We start from the raw sequence: 5,607 nt of genomic DNA on the forward strand, positions 1-5,607 counted from the left end.
TTAAATTTACTTATTTGTTTGTGCTAGCAGCTAGATTTTGCCCTGACACTCAAGAAGGCATGGCCCCTGCCCTGAGATGCTCACAATTTGAGGAAAGACACACAGGTAGATGGAGAATAGGGTACTGAGTGCCAAAACTATGACAAGCAGTATATCCACACACAGTCCCTGCCCCAAGAAGCTTGCAAACCATACGGATTTTTTATGATACTAGACTAAAGCACTTATATTAATTTGTATATTTATTCCTTAAAACAATCTTCGTATATTAGTTGATGATAAAATTGCAGCAACTAAAATTGCAGTGTGCTGAGATCACTGCCTATCATGCTGACCAGTACCATTTCATACTCCTTCATCTGTATCCATCTGTTATCTCGTCTTAGATTGTAAGCTATTTGGTGCAGGAACCATTTTTTATTGTGTGTTTGTACAGTGCCTATCACAACAGAGTCCTGGTCCACAACCAGGGCTCCTAAGCACTACAGTAATACAAAGATTAATAAAGTCAAGTCACAAGTATTGTGACTATTCAGAGGAAAACAATGTTGTTCAAGTTAACTTAAAAGGGAATTTCAGTGATTGGCAGTGGTTAGTTACTACTCGAAACTGCCATGGGAGAGGGTCTAAGTATTATTCCCAGTTCAGCTTCTGCTAAGAATGCAGGGACAGCACATTCTACTCCTGGGGGAATTCTGCATTACTGCATGTGCACAGAATTCATGTCCCCCACACATTTCTTTGCTTCCTTGCAGAAAAATGACTTCTGACAGGGAAGCCGTGAGAACGGGCATGTGCCCTTGCCTGGCAGCCCAGATGGGTCGGTTTGGATGCCTGGAGCAGCTGGTAGAAACATAAATCACCGAGTGCAAGGGGCAGTCATGCATGTGAGAGAAAGCGACACATTCCCTCTTGCTCACTATGGCGGTATGTTCAGTATGGAGGGGCAGGGCTTCGGGTGTTTTCTGAGGAGGTAGGAGTGGGGGAGGCTCTGTCTCCTCAGGCAGAACAGAATATACTCCTGGGGAATTCTGCGCTACTGCACAACACAGAATTTTGCAGAAATTAACGTGCACCCAAAATTTCCTTTGCCCCACAGAAATAGGCTGCACTGCTGCTGGCCGTCACTAGGGGCCACTGGACCTGGCAGAGCCCAGCTCCCACACAGAAGACACTGCTGGGGGAGGGAGAGAACCGGGGGGAGCCTGGCAGCCCGCAATTCCCAGCACACTCCGCGGGACGGAGATGGAAACTCCTTGCAAGTCTGGGACCCAGCATCCGGCTGTTTCTCCCTCTGCATCCCTGGGCTCTGGGAAGGAGGGGGCTGGTGTCTGACCCCCTGGCTGAACTCGGGGGGGAGGAGAGGGAGGAAGGGGCAGAGATACAGGAAGGGGGTTGTCAAGTGATTTCTTCAACTCTCTACTACTGAGGGAATTTAGGTATGTGCCTGTATTGTTACAGACATACTAGCTAACAGTATTTTGAAATAAATTACCAAAATAATTGAAACTGAAATGATTATGTAGTATTATTTTGACAAATAAATATTGTGTACAGAATTTTTAATTTTTTGGGGCAGAATGCCCCCAGAAGTAACATTCACACCTTTTGAGGGCAGCACAAGGGACAGGAAGGCATCTTGCTTAGTTATCCTGAGACCCTCTGGAGGACTCCGGAATCGTGTTGCTGAATTCACAGTGGAGTGGATCAGCTAGCCAGTGGGAGGACAGCAAATGTGAAGTGTAGGGGACAGAATGGGGAGGGAAGGAGAAAGAACAGGATAAAATGGACACATATTCAAGGTCCCAGGTAGAACACAGTGCTCACTTCTTGTCCCCTCCCATCCCCACTAAGAACAAATGGGGGTAGGAGAACATGTAATTAATATGCATTTTAACATCTGGCTTCCGAGCCCAGAGACCTAAATGTACATTAAAAGGATCTCAAAATGCTGACACCACGGTATAATTACAAGATTAATGTTTTATAGATTCTGGAGCTAACATTCATTATTCATCACATACAAATTACAAAAACAGTAATAAATAATAATAATACCCTCCTTCAGCACTGATGGCATTGCTACATTAAAAAAAACAAGTGGGCAGAAAAAACTGCTAGTTTATTAGCTACAATGTTACATTTACAGATTGCTGTGAAAGGTTTGATACTGTCATGTCATTATAGTGTAGTCATAATAAAGACAAGTTTTAAAAAGAATGTGTGTTAGAAATTCATACACACAGAAATAACTAGAAATTAACAGAATTGTATCCTCAGAAAAGTTCCAGGCACTGGCACCTACTACATATTGCCAACTATTTTGGAAGCAGAGACTCTCATTTAACCACTCAGAGATGGGACAGAGTCCCAAATTCATTCCAACCCAAAGTTTTTGTTTTCAAATAGAACTGTTTTAATTAACTCATTTTTGAACTTGTAAAAAACAGAATTTACAAATTGCTTGAAAGAAAAGGAGGACTTGTGGCACCTTAGAGACTAACAAATTTATTTGAGCATAAGCTTTCGTGAGCTACAGCTCACTTCATCGGATGCAAATTGCTTAGTACCTGGTAGGCACCCGAGATTGTTTCTAGCAATCTTAATTGCTTATTCTATTAAAAAAAACACCCAAAAATCCATACATAGCAAAAAGAGAAGCAGACAAGGAAATAATCATAAGTACAGTACTGTTTAAAATGTGCACCTGGTAATGGGACAGAAGGACAAGTGTTCAGAAATCCCCAGGGCAGAGACCACACTAAGTGTAGGTAGAAGATAGACTCCAGGATTAAGAGAACCACAAGAAGAATCTCAGTGGGATTTAAGAAGCAACCGCATGACAAACCCAAGCCACATATATTAGAACATTAGCCCCAGAGCCTAGGCACCCGTTAAACACACATTCCTTGTGCTCCTTAATGGCCAAAGGAAGACAGAAGCTGAGAGCATCTGGATCAGGCATGCTTATGGAGGAGACATGTTTATACAGGGTTGCCAGTGAGATCCTTCCTCAGTCTAGAAAATACTATTCCCTTGGTGCAACCACCAGTATCCCCCCAAGTCCAAACCTCACCCCCATCCAGCATACAGCTCCCCCTCCTCCTGCAGCCCTCCCCCATCCAGCTCCCCCTCCCCCTGCACCCCTCCCCCATCCCGCATACAGCTCCCCCTCCTCCTGCACCCTCCCCCATCCCGCATACAGCTCCCCCTCCCCCTGCACCCCTCCCCCATCCAGCATCCAGCTCCCCCTCCCCCTGCACCCCCCCCATCCAGCATCCAGCTCCCCCTCCCCCTGCACCCTCCCCCATCCAGCATACAGCTCCCCCTCCTCCTGCACCCTCCCCCATCCAGCATACAGCTCCCCCTCCTCCTGCAGCCCTCCCCCATCCAGCATCCAGCTCCCCCTCCCCCTGCACCCCTCCCCCATCCAGCTCCCCCCGCACCCCTCCCCCATCCAGCTCCCCCTCCTCCTGCACCCCTCCCCCATCCCGCATACAGCTCCCCCTCCTCCTGCACCCTCCCCCATCCAGCATACAGCTCCCCCTCCTCCTGCACCCCTCCCCATCCAGCATCCAGCTCCCCCTCCCCCTGCACCCCTCCCCCATCCAGCATACAGCTCCCCTCCCCTGCACCCTCCCCCATCCAGCATACAGCTCCCCCTCCTCCTGCACCCTCCCCCATCCAGCATACAGCTCCCCCTCCTCCTGCACCCTCCCCCATCCAGCATACAGCTCCCCCTCCTCCTGCACCCCTCCCCCATCCAGCATACAGCTCCCCCTCCTCCTGCACCCCTCCCCCATCCAGCATACCGCTCCCCCTCCTCCTGCACCCCTCCCCCATCCAGCATACCCCTCCCCCTCCTCCTGCACCCTCCCCCATCCAGCATACCCCTCCCCCCTCCTCCTGCACCCTCCCCCATCCAGCATACCCCTCCCCCTCCTCCTGCACCCTCCCCCATCCAGCATACAGCTCCCCCTCCTCCTGCACCCTCCCCCATCCAGCATACAGCTCCCCCTCCTCCTGCACCCCTCCCCCATCCAGCATACAGCTCCCCCTCCTCCTGCACCCCTCCCCCATCCAGCATACAGCTCCCCCTCCTCCTGCACCCCTCCCCCATCCAGCATACCCCTGCCCCCTCCCCGCACCCTCCCCCATCCAGCATACCCCTCCCCCTCCTCCTGCACCCTCCCCCATCCAGCATACAGCTCCCCCCTCCTCCTGCACCCCTCCCCCATCCAGCTCCCCCTCCTCCTGCAGCCCTCCCCCATCCAGCATACAGCCCCCGGATGCAGCCCCACCCCCACAGTGCAATCCCCTCCTCCCAGATGCAACCACCCCCAGCTAAGCCCCCGCTCAGACATGCGGCCCCAGGTGGCAGCCTCACCCCAGCACTGGGTTGCACAAGGGCCGGGACTAGCGGCTCCCTCCTGCTCCTGCCGCCTTCGCCACCGCGTTTAGGAACTTGAGGCCGGGCCGGGCGCAGGGGGTGAGGGAGGGGCGACGGGGGCGGGGACATGGGAAGCCCCGCCCCCTCCCCCATCAGCCCCGCCCCCTCCCGGCTCGGCGCGAGGATACGGGGCGCGCTCGGCCCGGGCGTCGCCCATCCCGCGGGGATCGGCGAGAAACGGGGAGCGGGAGGGAGGGACACGCGCCGCTCCTCCTACTTCCGGTGACTGTTCCGCTTCCGCGTCAACGAGACAGCCCCTCCGGCGGGCAAGAGGGACCCCGCGCTCCCCTCCCCGGAGCAGGTGTCCCGCTGCAGGGGCAGCCCCTCTGAGCGACCCCTGGGCAGTTCCAGCTGCGGCCCGTCCCGGGGCCTCCACCGTCGGCCCCAGCGGGCGCCTGAGCAGGGCCGCTGGAGCAGTTGTGCAGTGGGGGTGCTGGGGGCAGTAGCAGCCCGAGTCCCAGCCCTATGGGGCCCAGCTACCTTCCTACACCCTGCCCGCCTGAGGGTCCGGCCCTCACACCTGGCTGTTACCCCGCTGAAAGCTGCCTCAGCGGGCCCAGGGGGGTCCTGTGCCAGCCCCAGCCCAAGGAGCCTCAGCCCTGGGCAGATCCCCAGCTTCCAGCATGGGGGTCCCAGGAGTGGCAGCGTGGGGCAGGGGTCCACCTGGCCGCCTGCATGCTCCAGACAAGCGAGGCCCCTTTAACACTGATGGCAGAGAGGTGCCAGATGGGAAAAATGTCTTATCATCAACTAATGAGGGCAGGGGTGCCAGGACAACGTTTACTGCGTGTATGCTGAGAGCCCTTGAACCCAGCTGTAAACCCTGCAGATAGTGGAGAGCACTTCAAGACTGGGGGTGCAGCAGCACCCCTAGTTCCTGCACGAATGAATGAGGGGACATCTTTTGGCACAGACCACTTAGTTTCAGTGATCTCAATGCAGACATTTCAGGTGTGGGGGGGAAATTCTGGTCCCACCCAGCACAGACTCCATTTTTCCACCAAATGCATCCGATGAAGTGAGCTGTAGCTCACGAAAGCTTATGCTCTAATAAATGTGTTAGTCTCTAAGGTGCCACAAGTCCTCCTTTTCTTTTTGCGAATACAGACTAACACGGCTGCTACTCTGAAAAAAGCAGACTCCATTACAGTCTGCAC

At 53.8% G+C, this 5,607-nt stretch overlaps 1 protein-coding gene across 4 annotated transcripts in view; it reads right to left on the bottom strand.

The window, feature by feature from the left end:
* TBC1D16 (TBC1 domain family member 16) overlaps positions 1-4,670 on the bottom strand; it is a 45,730-nt gene extending 41,060 nt beyond the window's left edge. Inside the window, exons 1-2 of one of the 4 annotated variants that reach the window (XM_038371605.2) lie at positions 4,388-4,450; positions 1,606-1,711 (exon numbers count right to left, since the gene is read on the bottom strand). The gene's annotated coding sequence lies outside the window, so the exon portion shown is untranslated. Of the gene's footprint in view, positions 1-1,605; positions 1,712-4,387 lie in introns of all 4 variants that reach the window. The other 3 variants (XM_038371604.2, XM_038371606.2, XM_043497499.1) reach the window with 3 other exon arrangements.
* Between the last annotated feature and the right edge of the window lie 937 nt (positions 4,671-5,607).

Source organism: Dermochelys coriacea, chromosome 14 (assembly GCF_009764565.3).
Source record: "Dermochelys coriacea isolate rDerCor1 chromosome 14, rDerCor1.pri.v4, whole genome shotgun sequence".
Lineage (NCBI taxonomy): Eukaryota > Metazoa > Chordata > Testudines > Dermochelyidae > Dermochelys > Dermochelys coriacea.